General features: G+C 40.2%; 1 long non-coding RNA gene across 1 annotated transcript; it reads right to left on the bottom strand.

Annotated features, from left to right (window-relative positions):
- Positions 1-11,331: 11,331 nt before the first annotated feature.
- Positions 11,332-12,778, bottom strand: LOC114460095 (uncharacterized). The gene is made up of 3 exons (XR_003673543.1): positions 12,731-12,778; positions 11,545-11,609; positions 11,332-11,424 (listed from the first exon to the last, which is right to left on the bottom strand). It is a non-coding gene; the product is annotated as an uncharacterized LOC114460095 (long non-coding RNA).
- Between the last annotated feature and the right edge of the window lie 5,158 nt (positions 12,779-17,936).

Genomic DNA, 17,936 nt, shown 5'->3' with positions numbered 1-17,936 from the left:
AGACAAATGGAACAACGAGTAGTCCAGCATTTTGAGAGCGTAGTGTTCTGGGGGGATTGTATGGCACTACAAGCTCCTTGAGATAGACTGGTGCCTGTCCATTTAGGGCTTTATAAGTGAGAAGAAGAATCTTGAATTCTATTCTATATTTTATGGGAAGCCAATGCAGAGAGACTAATACAGGAGTAATGTGATCTCTTCTCCTAGTTTTAGTCAGTACACGTGCTGCAGCATTTTGAACCAGCTGAAGTGTCTTAAGCGACTTGCTCGGGCAGCCTGCTAAAAGAGAGTTACAATAATCCAGTCTAGAGGAAACAAAAGCATGGACTAGCTTTTCGGCGTCGCCCTGAGACAGGATAGATCTGATTTTAGCAATGTTACGGAGATGAAAGAAGGCAGTTCTTGAAGTTTGTTTTATGTGAGAGTTGAAGGATAAGTCCTGATCAAATAGAACCCCAAGGTTTCTAACAGTTGTGCTTCGTGCCAGAGTAATGCCATCTAGGGCAGTTAGGCTAGCATAGGTTTCTCTAAGGTGTCGCGGGCCCAGTACAATGACCTCAGTCTTGTCTGAGTTGAGAAGAAGAACATTTTGGTCCATCCAGGCCCTAATGTCCTTTAGACAGGCCTCAAGTTTAGATAGCTGATTTGTCTCACCTGGCTTCATTGATACATACAGTTGGGTATCATCAGCATAGCAGTGGAAGTTAACAGAGTATTTTCTCATAACATTACCAAGGGGGATCATATAGATACAGAAGAGGATTGGACCTAGCACAGAGCCCTGAGGAACCCCGTAGCTTACTTTAGTGTACACAGAAGACTTATTATTCACGTGTACAAACTGGTACCTATCAGATAGGTAGGACTTAAACCAGTTTAGGGCAGTCCCTGTGATTCCAAGTAATTCCTCTAATCTCTCTAGTAGAATATAGTGATCTATAGTGTCAAAAGCTGCACTAAGATCTAATAAAACCAGCACTGAGAGTCGTCCTTCATCTGAAGCCCAGAGTAGATCATTAGTTACTTTAACTAAAGCAGTCTCTGTGCTGTGTTGAGCTCTAAAACCTGACTGGAAGTCCTCGAACAGGCTGTTGTTTTGAAGGAAGTCACAGAGCTGAGCCGCCACAACTTTCTCAAGAATCTTTGAAATAAAAGGAAGATTAGATATAGGCCTGTAGTTTGCTAAAGTGCTGGAATCAAGAGTAGGTTTTTTGAGAAGGGGTTTGATTACAGCTACTTTAAAGGACTGTGGCACGTAGCCTATTGATAGGGATATATTTATTGTCTCCAACAAAGATGGGCAGACCAGGGGAACAACTTCTTTAAACAGCTTAGTTGGGATCGGATCTGAAAGGCAGGTCGATGGTTTGGAGGATGAAATAATAGAGTTAAGTTCCTGAAGTCCTATATGTGTGAAACAGTTTAGGTTAGGCCTATTTACATTTAATGGTACAGCAGGCCCAGGTGAAGGCAGGGAGTGGCTAATTTTATCTCTAATCTTATGAATTTTATGGTTAAAAAATGTCATAAAGTCCTCACAGCTGAGGGCTAGAGGAATCATGGGCTCAATAGAGCTCTGACTTTGTGTTAGCCTGGCTACAGTGCTGAAAAGGTACCTCGGATTATTTTTATTTTCTTCAATTAGTGAGGAGTAGTATGTAGATGGACTATGTCGTAAGGCTGTCATGTATTTACTATGGCTTTCTTGCCAAAGTATTCGTGACTCCTCTGTTTTATTGGAGCGCCACATTCTCTCTAATTTACGGGTTGTTTGTTTGAGTGTGTGAGTTTCAGAGCTAAACCACGGAGCTTTCCTCTGACGTTTAATAGTTTTTTCCCTCAATGGGGCAATTGAGTCCAAGGTGGATTTTAGTAGACTAGCAGAGCTATCGACAAGCAGATCCAGTTGAGAGGGGTTATAATTAATATCATAGTTATTTATTGGATGGTGCACTGAGTTTAAGGCAGCAGGAATGGCCTCTTTAAATTTAGCCACAGCACTATTGGACAGATTTCTACTTGTAACTATTTTATTGCACAGTGCGAGATCCTCTAGGATAATGTTAAAAGATATTAAAAAGTGATCTGATAGCAGAGGATTTTCAGGGTAGACTTTTAGTTCATTAATATCAAGGCCATATGTTAGAACAAGATCAAGAGTATGATTTAAACGATGAGTAGCTTCATTAATAGTTTGAAAAAAGCCAACTGAGTCTATTAGGGTCATAAAGGCTGAGCTCAGGCTATCACTATCTTTGTCCACATGGATATTAAAATCTCCTACTATCAGTATTTTATCAGAACTGAGGACTAAGTTTGATATAAACTCAGAGAATTCTGATAGAAATTCAGAATAAGGGCCTGGAGGACGGTAAATTATCACAAATAAGACTGGCTGGAAGGTTTTTGATTTGGTATGAGATAAATTTAGAACCAGGCTTTCAAAGGAAGTGTAACTGGCCTTTGGTTTAGGATAGATTAGGAGAGAGGAATGATAAATAGCTGCTACACCACCTCCACGGCCTATGTCTCGTGGCATATGAGTATTTAAATGACTGGGAGGAGTGGCTTCATTTAAACTAACATATTCATCTTGATACAGCCATGTTTCAGTTAAACAGAATAAATCAAAGTTATTTTCTGAGATAAGGTCATTTACTAGTAGAGATTTGGATCTCAGTGATCTAATATTTAATAGAGCACATCTAATGCTTTTATGTTTTGGTGTTTCTAGATTTGAGATTTTAATTTTTTTCAGATTTTTATAATTGATAGCTCTTTTATTTGATTTTATGTTAAAATCATTGTGAAATATGGGTCGGGGGACTGACACCGTCTCTATAAAATAATATTCATCACCATCACAACAGTTGTCATGGCGATGAACACAGCTATCATAATAGCAATGGGAGGGAAACTGTCCTAAGGCAAGCGCAGAGGGGCGTGGAGGACTCCGCCTCTGTAACATGGTCTCATTCATGAGATGTCATAACAGTGACTGTGCCATGTTTTCTGATAGTAGAGATGCTCCCTCCAAAGTAGGATGGATTCCATCTCTTCCTATCAGGTTCGGTTTTCCCCAGAAGGATCTCCAATGATCAATGAAGCCCACCTCGTTTTCTGGACACCACCTCGATAGCCAGCGGTTAAATGATGACATGCTATAGGCTATACATGTCATCACTGGTCAGATTTGGTAAGGGACCAGAGAAAATTACGGAGTCCGACATTGTTTTAGCATAAGCACAAACTGATTCAATGTTCACTTTGGTTGCTTCCGACTGACGACGTCGGGAGTCATTAGTGCCGACATGGAGGACTATCCTATTAAACTTACGGTTACTCTTTGCCAGCAACTTTAGATTTGATTCTATGTCGCCCGCTCTGGCCCCTGGGATGCACCTCGCGCGTGTGTGTGTGTGTGTGTGTGTGTGTGTGTGTGTGTGTGTGTGTGTGTGTGTGTGTGTGTGTGTGTGTGTGTGTGTGTGTGTGTGCGTGCGTGTTACACGCGCGCACAGGGTTTAACACACTTCATGACCAAGATGAAAACAGGGCTCAAAGTGCTGCTAATATCCGTACGTTCAGCTGAGAGAAGCCGAAACGCACAGAAAACAGAGCAGCTGATACACGTCCAAAATCAAAGCGTTAAAGCCAAACAACCAAAGGGAGAAATCTGATTCATTCAAACGTTTAAACAAAATAAAAACAAAGAATAAAAAAGTCAAACTCACTGAAAGCTTGCCGGTTTCATGATCTGAGTTCACATTATACCGAGATTGTATACGCGCATGCATATATTATTTGTTTATTGGAGTCTTCTCATTTTCTATAAATAGTACAAACTTATCCAATAATATCTCACTGATATCTTCATCTGTCTGTTTGATCCCCATTATTAGTGTTTTACTCCCTGTGGTCTTCACTACAGTTTATTGGATTAGGTTAGGTTTGGGTTTAATCTATGTTTATATCGGTACAGAGGTGAACTCAGTACATGGTACCGGGGTGTTTCGGAAACTTTGGTTGCCTGTCTATCCTATGGTCAGGACCTCACAGGCTGTCCGTAGAGGTGCCTGAACAAAATCAAAGTAAATAATGACCAGCCGTACTAGATGCCTGAACAAAAATATCCGGAGCTCAAAGAAAAATATAGGGAACTTATAATATTAAAAAGCAAAGAACTTCAACCATTTAAGCTTTTCCCACGGCAGTCTCTTCACTGCGTCAAAACACAGAACATCTGAAGGAGGAAAGAACTTCCAGATTAAATCAATACAATACTTGACTAGTTACGTGTCTATCAACACAGAGCGAATATATATATATATATATTTTTTAAAAGGCTTATTTACCTTATTTGTCCGAATTGGTGTTTGAAGATCAACCGATGATTCGTGGTCCAGTCTCTGTCCAGGAAGCAGACCACCGCGGGGCAGACTCGGAGTCCCATGCCAAAACCTGGCTTTGGGTTTTAAGTTCGTCCGCTCTCCGGTACCGGTCCGCGGCAGACGCCCCCCTAGAGCAGAAGATGGATCCTGTTCGTGGTCGTCAATTTGTCACGGCAAATATGCGGTTGACCTCATTTGGAGACATGATTTATTGCTCTTGTTGAATGATGGGAGTCCAGTCGAAGCGTGAAGATTTTATATAAAAAAGATTTATTATAAACTAAATGAACAGGAGTACAAAGAAGCTTCCATCCTGTAACAATGAAAGGCAGCCCACAACGCAGGATGGTCAAAAGGCTCCGGGCAGAGGAAAAAGCAAGACTGACATTTCTACCCAATTCAACTGTTCTACCCCCACCTTAGAGATAAGAAGGAGAAAGCAGGGAGGAGGTCAAGTCAGTTTCTTCTGTTCGTTCGGAGATGGCGTCACCCGGTATTTGTCCTTGATAGTGTGTGTGCGTGTATATCTGCATGTGAGTTTGAGTTTGGCCTTCACTGTGGATACAATACAATCTAACATGACTGAGCTGTTCAAAAGTGTAAAGAGTAATTCATGACAAATTGTACATATGAACACATATTTGACGATATGATGATGAATATAATAATTGCCATAACAAGCATTACCTCTAAAAAACAACACCAGGCACTTCAGTCACAGACGCAGCAGCAGACGCGCCGCTGGTTGCAGCAGCATGACATGCTTCAGTTTAAGATGTTTACATTCTAAACTAACTAATACTAATTTAATACCACTAGCAAACGTCTTAAACCGACGGAGCTCGTTCTCTAACAGCTCATTCGGTATGAATGGCGGGACACCAGATATGGTAATACGGAAACAGAGAGCGGAGACACCTGATCAACCCCCGGTGCTATTTGTACAATGCCTATGATGTTCCCGGAAGTCATGTGACCATTCCGTAAGTGAAAAAAATGGCTGAACAAGCTATACACAAACGAATTCACGGTGGCAAGAAATTCAAATCCATTTCAGAAGTTTAGGGTTAAGGTTAGTTAGTCCGTAAAGTAGGAATCTACATTTTAATAGCAAATAGAAGTACAAGTACGTAGCGTCTTAATCACGTGACCTATCACGTCACCTAAACTGGCCAATGAGGGGTGTACTGATACGGTTATGTACGGATAGCCACTAGCACAAACAAATCCATGATAAACACGCCGCTCAAAATTAGCTGGTGCACCTGAAGCTCCCTTTTTAAAAGCACCATTACCGCTTTATTCATTGTGAGGGCTGACCCCGCCCACACACTGGAGAGCTGTCACTCATTCAGCTCCAGGGTGTAACTTCCAAGCTCCACCCCTATGGCCTGAACCATGGCAGGACATGAGGGGAGATCTGGGATGTCAATTTAAGTTGATATTATTTACAGTTTATACATTATTTGCTAATATTATTTGTCATTGTAATTTACTTGCTAAATCTTATTTGCTTATTTAGATTTAGCTAATTTACTTACAAATGTATGTATCTAATTATGTCTGTAATGTGTCTGTCTAGTCCCCCCTTCATGTTTGGTCTGATCAGCAGTTTAAATGTTCCCTGTGTGTCATTTGGTAGGTCTGTTGGGTTGTGTCATGTTCAGTTGGAGTTCAGTTTGTTCCTTCTGTTAACATCATTTTTTGGCTAAATAAAAGCCGTAAACTTGAATTGCTTTGGTGTGTTCCTACTTTGACCCTCGGTCCCTGACATATGGTGGCAGTGGTGGGATCCAATCTGGTCAAGGACACACCTGGTTTTGATTTTTTAATTTTTTCACCTGGAATCACCTGCAATTCTCAAACAAAGTGAGAAGAAAGAAGATACGAAGTAAAGCCTCTGGAAAAGAAGGGGATTCATGGGAGGAAGAAGATTAAAGTCGAGAGTCAAGAAGAAGAAGAAACTGAAGAGGAAAAGAGAGAAAAAGTAAAAGGAGAGGCTGCGAGCAAGGAGCCAACACTTTCTGATCTAACAGGTATTCTACAAGCCTTTATGGAACAGCAGCAACAAAAAGAGGTACAGCGGGAAAGGGAGCGTGCACAACAAAAAAACAGATTTAAAGTTTTACAACAGCAATTTCAGCTCCTCCAGCAACAAGTGCAGGCCCGCTCCACACCTGACCCTGATCCTGCAATCACTGGGGCTAGACCTACAGAGGAGGAAGCCACTCTCTCTGGGGCCTATACACACCCACAGCCTGAGGACTGTACTGCACTCCATGTGCTCCCAGGTCAGTCACGATTGTTACATGAACCAAGGCTTGAAAAACTAACAAGTGAAGATGATATCGAACATTTGAAAGAATTGCATCAGTTTGTAGATGGCCTCAAACAGACTGGGTTTTCCGGCTTATTCCTTTATTAACTGGGAAAGCTAGGGCTGCTTATGTGCACATGGATATAGATATGAAGGCACTTGACTATGAAAATGTTCAACTGGCTATACTACAAAAGTATGATATTAATGCAGAAACCTACAGACAAAGGATCTGATTTATTGATGTGGATCCAGGAGAGAGCCCTAAAGAACTTTATGTGAGACTTAAAGAATTATATGAAAAATGGATTCAACCTAAAAATAAAACTGAGTGATGTTAACGAAATAATTATAATCACCTTAGCAGAGGTGTTTGTTTCGGCCCAAAAGAAAAATCAGCAGTGTACAAATGCAGCATGGAAAACTGGGAGAGAGGCTCTAAGGCTTCTTCCATCGCACCACCAGAGGGTAACACCCACCATGTATAAAATGACTGGAAAAGGTCAGTCAACTGGGCCAACTACACCCTTTATGCCAAAATCTAACAAAATACCAATCTGTTATTTGTGCGGGCAAGAGGGCCACACTAAGCCGGTGTATCCGAAGAACCAGACAAGATTAACACAAATGTGTTTTGTTCCACGACAAACTTCGACATGTAAGGAAAAGACAATAACAAATACAAAAGTCATTTCAGTGAAGGTGAATGGGAAGAAGGCGAAAGCTCTGGTAGACACAGGCAGTACTCTAGTCACTAGTGCATCTGAACTATATTCCTAGTAATCTCATCTGCACTAAGGACACCATCCCCATTTGCTGTGTTCATGGTGACGAGAAACCTTATCCTACTGCTGATGTGTATATTGAAATCCAAGGGCAGTATTACCTGATAAGTGTTGGAGTAACCGATAACCTTCCATTTCCAGTGGTTCTCGGTGAAGATCTGCAATCTTGTACGATTTAATAAAACCAACAAAAACCTGCAATGTCGTAACAAGGGCACAGTCTAAAAGGTGTGACGAATCTCCTGTTCTCAGTGCTTTACCTTTTTTTGATGCAGAGCTGGAGACGAAACCCGGAAAATCCAGAAAGCCCCGCAGTCAGAAAAGACAAGAAAAATTCCAGCGCACTGTTGTCAAGGCACCAGGTGAGCCCGATTCACACTTGGCCTTGGGCTATAGACTTCCAACCAATAATATTGAAATGCAGCAGAATGATCCAAACCTGTCCAAGTTGCTTCTAAAGGCTAAAGAAAAACTGGAGCTGAAAGCTGATTCAATGGAGACAGAGGACAAGTTTTTCCTACAAAATGGTATTTTATATCATCAGTAAGGTCAATTCAAACAGCTAGTTGTGCCAAGAACTGTCCGAGAAGTTATACTCACCTTGGGCCATTCTATTCCTTGGGCTGGCCACCTGGGGAAACATAAGACCATGGCACGTATCAAGCGGCATTTTTATTGGCCTGGCCTATGCTCTGATGTTGCCCAATTTTGTAGAAGCTGTCCTGAGTGTCAAAAGACCACAATTAGAGCTCCAGCTAAAGCTCCGCTCCAGCCTCTCTCAACAATTTCAACTCCGTTCGAGTGCCTTTGCATGGATGTGGTTGGTCCAGTAGAAAGAAGCAAATCAGGGAATTGGTTCACGTTGGTTATCACTGATTATGCCACAAAAGGAGAACATGAAGGTGGCACAACATGACCAAAAAGTGTGGTACGATCACAAAGCGCGCCACAGAAACTTTGAGCCTGGAAACAAAGTATTGGTCATGTTGCCTATCAGCAACAGGAAACTCCTGGCAAAGTGGCAAGGGCCCTATGAAATCACAAGAAAAATGGGTCCTACCACATATGAGGTCTCTGTGCCTGGTCGTAATTGTTCTAAAAAAATCTTTCATGTTAACCTTGTCAAAGAGTGGTTTTCCAGAGAGGAGAAAATGGCAGAGGTGATGCTGATCCAGAGGGTGGAGGAAGATGAGGAAGTGGATGATCAATACCTGCCTTCAATTGCAAGTTCCCACTTGGATATACTGTAGCTCACCTCACTGAAGAACAACAGGCCCAGATAAAGCCTCTCATTGATGACACTATATTTTCTGAATATCCTGGTCGAACAAATATGGTGGTGCATACCATTGTGTTGAAACCTGATGCACCAATTAAGCGTAGGAGTTACAGGATACCTGAGCGCCTCCTGGTGGCATTGAAGAAAGAAGTGGATCTCATGCTATCCTTGGGAATCATTCAGCCATCCAAAAGTGAATGGTGTAACCCTGTGGTGCCCGTACCTAAGAAGGATGGGACTATCGGATTTTGTATCGACATCAGGTACTTGAACTCAATATCAAAATTTGACTGTTATCCAACCCCCCAAGTCGATGACCTGATTGGACAATTGGGGAAGGCCAAATACCTGACCAGTATTGATCTCTGCAAAGGTTATTGGCAGGTTCCCCTCTCTCAGCAGTCACAGAGTTGACCGCTTTCCGCACACCATGGGGATTGTTGGAGTTCACGGTACTCCCATTTGGTCTCCATGGCGCCCCCGCTAACTTCCAACGATTGACGGACCAGGTACTAGGTGGTCACTCGGATTATGCCTGTGCTTATCTCGATGACATTGTGATTTTCAGTACAACCTGGGAGGAACATGTGGAGCATCTGGCTAATATTCTGGGGGCTCTACGGGCAGCTGGACTCGCAAGAAACCTAGCAAAGTGCTCTCTGGCTCAGAGTGAGACGCAGTACCTTGGCTGTGTGATTGGAGGTGGGGTAATCAGACCACAAGTTCACAAAATTGAAGCAATTTCAGCATGTCCTTTGCCACAAACCAGGAAGCAGTTGAGGTCCTTCCTAGGAATGGCTGGATTTTGTCATCGGTTGATACCGCACTTCTCTGCCAGAGCTGCGCTGCTGACCGACATGACGGGCTCTCAGCAACGTAACCAGCTGAAGTGGACGGAGGAGAGGATTACAGCTTTCAAGGATCTTCAACAAGCATTAAGTAAAGATCCTGTGTTGAACTGCCCAGATTTTGACAAAGACTTTGTTTTGCAAACAGATGCATCAGCTCGGGGCATTGGAGCTGTGCTGCTGCAAGGACCGCCTGAAGACCGACACCCAGTTCCATATATCAGCCGCAAGCTGCTCCCCCGGGAGGTGAGATATGCAACTATTGAAAAGGAACACTGCGCAAAAAGTCCAAGAATCGAACCCCAAATATTCCAAGATATGAGTCAAATACGGTGATATCCACCTGGGATACTCTCCGAACAGCAGTTGAAGTAGATGTCATGTTCGGAGCATGTCAAACTCCGGATATGGGAACACTTTTATACTTGCCATATCCCGGAGTTCAATTCTTCCCGGATACTCTCCCCGGTCATATCTGAAGTCCGAACACCACTAGTATTTTGATTCTGAATACTGCACCGATACTCTCCCCGGTCATATCCGAAGTCCAGCAAATAATTTCAGCAGTCTGCATATTTCAGTATACAATTCATGGCCCATAGGGTGACTCACCATACCCAGGACAGTTAAATGCAGTGTCCCTAACTCTATACTAGGTCCACTTAAACCTTTCCCCTCTGAACCAATTGTCTCATCAAAAATGGCAGATCTACATTGAAGATAGAGACTATCAAGATAAATATTAAAAACAAAAATCACTCAGTGCACATAACATTTTATTCTATCACAATTAAATTAGAATGAGTTAGAAAAAGAAACACACACACACATATATCACACAAACAACATTTTAAACATCTCTATCTGAGTCTTCTTCCACCTCACTCACATGCAGATAGATAGATGTTTTATCTGAATTAGGGCGGAGCCTTTTTGAAAAGTGTCCAGAGTCTGTGCATAAGTGAGTGGATCTTGGCTCAACACTTTTTTTTCTGTTATTACCCAGTGCTTTTTCCTTCATCTCTGACAGCTGTGTGGCTTTGGTAGAGGCAGATTTATAAATAGTTTATTCTTCTGGAGAGAGGATCCTCTGTCCCACTTTGACCCATTCCTTGAAAAGCTGTGTGACAAATGTGAAGAGAGGTCAGTATCCTGAGCATTTTTATTTCAGCTGTCCTAACATGAACACAAGACCCACTTTAAATATTTAATCCCATACATTTCTTGGCTAACACAATGTAACAAAACAATTATGGGTCCTTAAATTATGACAATAAATGATAACAGAAACAAATCCATTGCTGTTATTAATTGTTCCAATTGGTTTATTGATGCATTAACCTTAGCTCAACAGCTTGTCACAGGCAATTAAAATGTCTTAAAGAGTCACTTTAGAAATAGCCTGTATACACTTTGTTTACAGGTGATTGATAAATACCATGATCAATAAATGCAGCAGCACGGCAATAACACTGGATCTCCTCCTGGTAAGAGTCTTCCTACTCTTTACATCCTCCTTGGTCCCATTCAGGTCCTGCTCCTCACTGGCCTCGTAGGATTCTAAAGCCCTGTTGCAGGTCCTAGTGAATGAAAATGACAACACAAATACTATGTCATGAATTCATACTAAATGTATTATTTTAAGGCATCTGAAAAGGATAATGATCACTCAAATACATTAAATTAGGTCCCCAGATGAATGTGATCAGACTTACTTCTAACTTGGCTTGTGCCCCAGTGTGGCTCAGCATCTTAAATGGCCCCCATCACAGCCATGGTCACTTTTTCATTGTGATCAGAACAGAATCTGTGGTGGTGGTGGTGGAGGTAGAAGATACTCATCATTCAGCAAAACATGTTACAACTAACTGTGTTTTGTAATTTTCACTAACAGTGGCAATTCAGAGGAAAAAGACCAAAAACATACTTGTCCTCTGGCTAGACCTTCCATTGCAGCTCTGTGAGGCTTCTATATGTATGACGGACCAAGCCCTGTATGGATATAAATACAGTGGTGATCAAATGTGTGCAATGTAGAGGAGAGACATAAATACATGCTTGGACTTACAATCTAGCCATAGTACATGGATTCTTCGACATGCAATACACCAGTGGTTCTCAACCTGTGGGTTGGGACCCTTCCACTCTATTAGTTTGTTTTTTTTTTCCGATTGCTAACAAGTATTGGTTGAAACTGAAGTCACATGTTCAAAACTCTAAACACAGCCTGCATATCCATCAGTCATCTCAGCTCAACAGTTACTCTCATCTCCAAAAGTGTTTCTCACCAACAAAACACTTCATACACGTCTCAAATGAAGCTCATTCAACCACAACACTAACAAATAATCTCATCTAGTCACTCTGAGCTCACTGAACTACTAAATACTAACAACAAAGAGCATTACATTGTCAGGTACATCAGTATTTTAATACAAAATAAGATCTTTGCACAAAAAAAATATAAAAAATAATCTATAGGGTTCAGTTATATAAAACACAAAATACTATAATCAATATATTTCATTTAGCTGATGTGTTTTGAACAAAGTGTGTTAGCATTTTAAAAATGTGCTGTAAACGTTTAGTGTTTTGCAGGTGGTGAACTAATTATAATATTGTAGTGGGTTGACATAATTCACCCGGAACCTAAGTTAAGGTTACAGAGTTCCGGTGGGACAGTTTAGATATGTGGGAATTTCCTGTTTAGTTTTCAGTGTGTGTGTTAGGATCCCAGAGAGAAAAGATACTGCCAGTTGTTGTATGAGGCTAATTATAAATGTCATTAAAACAACTGCCGTTGGCACCGTCGTTTGACACTCCGCCTCCGACTCCCGTCCTTGCACACCACAATATTAATAATAAAAACTAGTGAGTGAGAAAAGAGTTGATGAATGTTGTTGACTGTGGTCAGTGAATGTGTTTTGTGTGAAAACAATGAAAAATGAGTCACAGTTTATTCCACATGGACTGAGAGATTTGCAGACCGTGTTCAGAGTTTTGAACATGTGACTTCAGATTAGACCAATGCTTGTTAGCATTGAAAAAAAACACTAATACACATGAAAAATAGTCACACTGACCAAAAACAAATCTAATATAATAACACTTACCCTCCTTGATCTTAATCGGTCACGTCTGAGCTGAACTCTTCACAGCTGTGATGAAGATGTGGTTTGTACTGAAGCTCAGTAGAAGTTCCCCTGCTCCCCTGATTTACATGTGTAGCTCACAGCATTTTCATTTACATGTTAAAGCCTCTCCTATTGAGGGGAAAGGTCATGGGGGTCCTCCCCCCAGAAATGTTTTAACAAAAGACATGCAAATTCCTGCATTCTGGTGAATTTTAGCTGCAAGAACAAGTAAAAATTCTTAGTAAAAATAATTTTTCTGAACTCAGTCACACTTCTGTCACAACCAGTGTTGTTCTAGTTACTGAAAAAACATAACTAGTTACTGTTACTAGTTACTTCATTCACAAATGAACTGTTACTATTTTGATTACTTACCCCAAAAACTAATGAGTTACATGAAAAAGTAACTTTTGACTTACTTAGAATTAAAGAATGCATTATTTTTTGGGTCATCTGTGTCTGTACAGCTTCATATCAGCGCTGTATCAGAAAAGAATCCACTGTTGATCAACTCTGTGGTGGAGGAACAGTGGTTAAGTCTTTAAAATTAGCTCTTCTTAATGTTAGATCTCTTGTTAACAAGTCACTAATAATTAATGATATTATTTTAACACATCACTTGGACTTTTTATTTCTTAATGAAACATGGTTGAATGATGGTATCAGTAATACTATTCTCAATGAAAGTTCACCACAAGACTTTATTTATTTCAATAAGTGTCGTACTTACAGGAAAGGTGGTGGAGTTTCTGCCATTTTTAAATCAATATTTCAGTGCAAAGAAATAACATTTGGTGATTTTATCTCCTTTGAATATATGTCATTCTTACTGAAGGGTGATTCAAGAGTTCTGTTTTTAGTCGTTTATAGACCCCCAAAATATTCTGGAGAATTCATGGATGAGTTTGCTGAACTGCTGTCAGTTGTATGCACTGAATACAACTTTTTAATAATAACAGGTGACTTAAATATTCATGTAGACAATAACATGGACAATACTGCCAAAGAACTGTATGCTTTAATGGATACTTTTGGTCTTACACAACATGTGACTGGTCCGACACACACTCAAGGTCACACTTTGGATCTGGTTATCTCTAAAGGTGTTGATATCTCTGCTGTTGATGTCAGAGACTTAGCTCTATCTGATCATTTCTGTGTCTTTTTTGACCTAGAGACTGTAACATCTGTTCCCCCTAGTTATGTGTGTTTAAAGAAAAGGTACATAAATGAGAACACAAGTGCACAGTTTATGGAAGCCATAGCAATGACACCAACATTGAGTGCTGAGACAGTTGATGATCTTCTGGATGAGTTTAATACAAAAGTCTATGATGTCATAGATGTGGTGGCTCCAATCAAAACTAAGAGAAAACCAAACACACAGAAAACACCTTGGAGGAGGACTGAGATAATGCAGAATTTGAAATCTGACTGTAGAAGAGCTGAGCGTAAATGGAGATCAACAAAACTCCAAATTCATCTAGAACTGTACAAAATAAGTCTGTGTAAATTCAATGATGGCTTGTTCAAAGCAAGGCAGCAATACTTTTCTGAAATTATTGCCAAAAATGTCAACAACTCTCGCACGTTGTTTTCTGTAATTGAAAAGCTCACAACCCCCCCAGATCAGATAGCCCCTGAATTACTGTCAGCTGGAAAATGCAATGAATTTACTGTATATTTCAATGAAAAAATACAATCAATAAGGTCAAACATCAGAACAAACCAGCAAAATCACAAAAAGCTTGAACAGCTTCAACCACTGAGGGAGGAGTCAACTACAATGTTAGAGTTTATTACAGTGAACCCAAAAACAATAGAGGAAACTGTTCAGCAGCTGAATCCATCAACGTGTTGCCTTGACACAAAACCCTTAAACTTCTTTAAAACTGTTGTAAAGTCAATTATCACTGATTAGTATCAGATAATTAACTGATCATTCCAATCAGGCACCGTAACAAAATCCCTGAAAGTAGCTGCTGTGAAACCTCTGTTAAAAAGAGAACACTGGATGCCTCTATACTGGCTAATTATAGACCAATCAGAACCTTCCATTCATGGCCAAGATCATTGAGAAGGTGGTCTTCAACCAACTGAGTCAATTCTTAACATTCAACAAAATATTTGATAAATTTCAGTCAGGTTTTGGTTCTGATCACAGCACAGAAACTGATCTGATCAAAGTGATCAATGACATAAGGTTGAACACTGATTCAGGAAAAGTATCTGTTCTCATTCTATTGGATCTAAGTCTGCATTTGACACTGTAGATCATACAATGTTGTTGCACAGATTGTAAACATGGGTTGGACTAAATGTTAAAGTAATGGTTTAAGTTCTACTTGGAGGATCAAAGTTATTTTGTAAACATTGTAAACTTTGAATCTGACAGATTACCAATGTCCTGTGGGGTTCCTCAGGGATCTGTTCTTGGACCTCTTCTGTTTAGCCTTTATATGCTTCCTTTAGGACACATTTTACACAACTGTAAGGTTGATTATCAGAGCTACGCAGATGACACACAACTATATCTATCACTGAACCCAGATGACCATGGTCCCATTGAGGTGTTGTGTGACTGTTTAGAAAAAGTAAACTGATGGATGAGTGAAAACTTCCTTCAACTAAACCATGACAAGATGGAGGTGATTGTCTTTGGTAACAAGGAAAAGAGGACTGCTGTCAGCAAGTATCTGAGTCTGGATCTTTAGAAGATAAAGACCAAGTCAAAAACCTTGGTGTTCTGATTGACTCAGATCTGACATTCAGCATCAGATCAAATCTATCACAAAAACATCTTCTACCACCTAAAGAACATCTCCAGAGAGAAAGGTTTAATGACTCAGAAAGATCAGGAGAAACTGGTCCATGCTTTTATCTCCAGCAGACTGGACTATTGTAATGGTCTTCATCAAACATCTACAGCTGGTTCAGAACGCTGCAGCTCAGGTCTGAACCAGAACAAAGAGGTCAGAACACATTACACTGGCTCCCAGTCAGCCTCAGAGGAGACTGTAAAGTTCTGCTGCTGGTTATAAATGTGTGAATGGGTTTGGTCCAGAATACATCAGTGAGATGTTAGTCAGGTATGAACCCAGCAGGTCTCTGAGATCTATGGACACAGGTCAGATAGTGGAGCCCAGAGCTCACAGTAACCATGGTGATGCTGTGTTTAGTTGTTATGCTGCAAAGAAGTGGAACAAACTGCAGCAGAGCTGAAGTCAGCATCACATGTGAACATTTTTAAATCAAAGTTAAAGGAACTTTTTTCTCTACTGTATATGATTGAGAGAGATTTATGGTCATGATGATGATGTCATGATGATTTTACTGATGATTTTAATTGATTTTACTGATGATTTTAATTGATTTTACTGATGATTTTAAATGTTCTTATTGATTTTAAACAATTGAACGTTTTATCATGTAAAGCACATTGAGTTGCCTTGAGTATGAAATGCGCTATACAAATAAATTTGCCTTGTCTTGCCTTTTAATGAAGCTGTGTTATAATCAGAGGGTCAGAGGTTTGAATCCCTCCTACTGCTCCTGTATTAACATTGCTTTGGATAAAAGCCTCTGATAAATGAAATGTTATTGTATCCAACCCTACAGTTTATAATCATTTACATTAACAGTACTAAACTCTGCTCAGTATTAATCTTTACAAATACCAATCTGACTCAAACACTAAGTATTCTATTCTTTCAATACCAGTTTATTTACCTGAGACCATCAGAAACTGAAAATGTTACAAGGAATTCTGAAATAAATAACACAAAACAACCTGAATATTATTCAGAATCAAAGATCAAAACTTAAAGTGGCTTCAGCTTCATAAAACAGTTGTGTTTAGCCTTAGAATGTTCCTTTACAGGCATCAAAGAATGTAATGGGCTCCAAGATAATCTTAGGGTGAACTCACACTGGTAACTGGGGCCGTTCCAAGCTCACAGCAGGAATCCCCCCCTCCCTGTCCCCCCTCTCTGACACGGTAGAACAGACGTGATCACCAGCTCAACTTGGTTCCCACAGAGAAACACATCATCACGTTAATTTATGACACACGTATGGCGTTACGTCACCATTAAGCGACTCTGGGTTTGTTGTTGACAGTACATTCTGTTCATTTCATATTTTCTGTTGCGTAGGGTAACTATAAACCAAGATTTACCCAGACACGTGCTCTTTTCACGGACTGGGTTTCCCAGGGCCCCTGAACGCATCACGTTAATTTAAATAACTGTAACTCTGCTCATATTTGTTCTATCGGAGAAATTCCACCAGTTTATGAAAGATAAGAAGTTGCTCTTTACAGCCAGTGTCGGTACATTGCGGTAATTTTACTCACACGTAACGGAAACATTAAAGATGCTGCTTTGTTGTGACGAAATCGACACAAGGAACATAGAGAACCAAGTGAGTGAGAAAGAAAGAGATTAAAACAGACCAAATAACGGTGGATTTATTAAAAATGAAAGACTCTCTGATGATAAAAACCACCATGAATGGAGGTTCAAATGGATTTAAAAACAAAGGAGGAAACTGAGCCTATAAAGGTAAGATCAGTTTAATTTATGGATCAATAAATGTCGTTCTGATTTTGTGGAGCTAGTCTTTGTGTACATTAATATAAGTGTAAATAGATGATTTTAATGTGTGAGACAGTTTAGGACAGAGTATTTGTGTGTTTGTTTAAACTTTGTGTGTGTCTGTGTCCATCTGATCATATTTATCTCCATCACTTTCAGTTTTCCTTTTGATGAACATGACATTATCTAACTCTTCTTTTATTTCTTCTTCTTTAATCAATCAATCAATCAATCTTTATTTGTATAGCGTCAAATCATAACCAATGGTATCTCAAGACACTTTACAGTAGAGCAGTCTTAAGGACGAACTCTTCATTTTATGGATACACACATATGCATATATACGTATATACACATACATATGTATCCCACACCCAACATGAATTCATCATGGCGGCAAGGAAAACCTTCTGTTAAGCAGCAGGAACCTTGTGTGGATCCCATTCCTATGATGAACAGCCATCCATGCTGTGTTGGGTGTGTGCAGAGGAAAGGGTGGAGACAGAGTTGTTGAGACTCTGTAACTCCACACTGAGGATCCCACGGACCTGCAAGACAAAAGCCAGAAGGAGAACAGGAGCAAACACACA

This window comes from Gouania willdenowi, unplaced genomic scaffold (genome assembly GCF_900634775.1).
Source record: "Gouania willdenowi unplaced genomic scaffold, fGouWil2.1 scaffold_3_arrow_ctg1, whole genome shotgun sequence".
Taxonomy (NCBI): Eukaryota; Metazoa; Chordata; class Actinopteri; order Blenniiformes; family Gobiesocidae; genus Gouania; species Gouania willdenowi.
The sequence above is the reverse complement of the archived record's forward strand: the minus strand, read 5'-3'. Positions and strand labels throughout refer to the sequence as shown.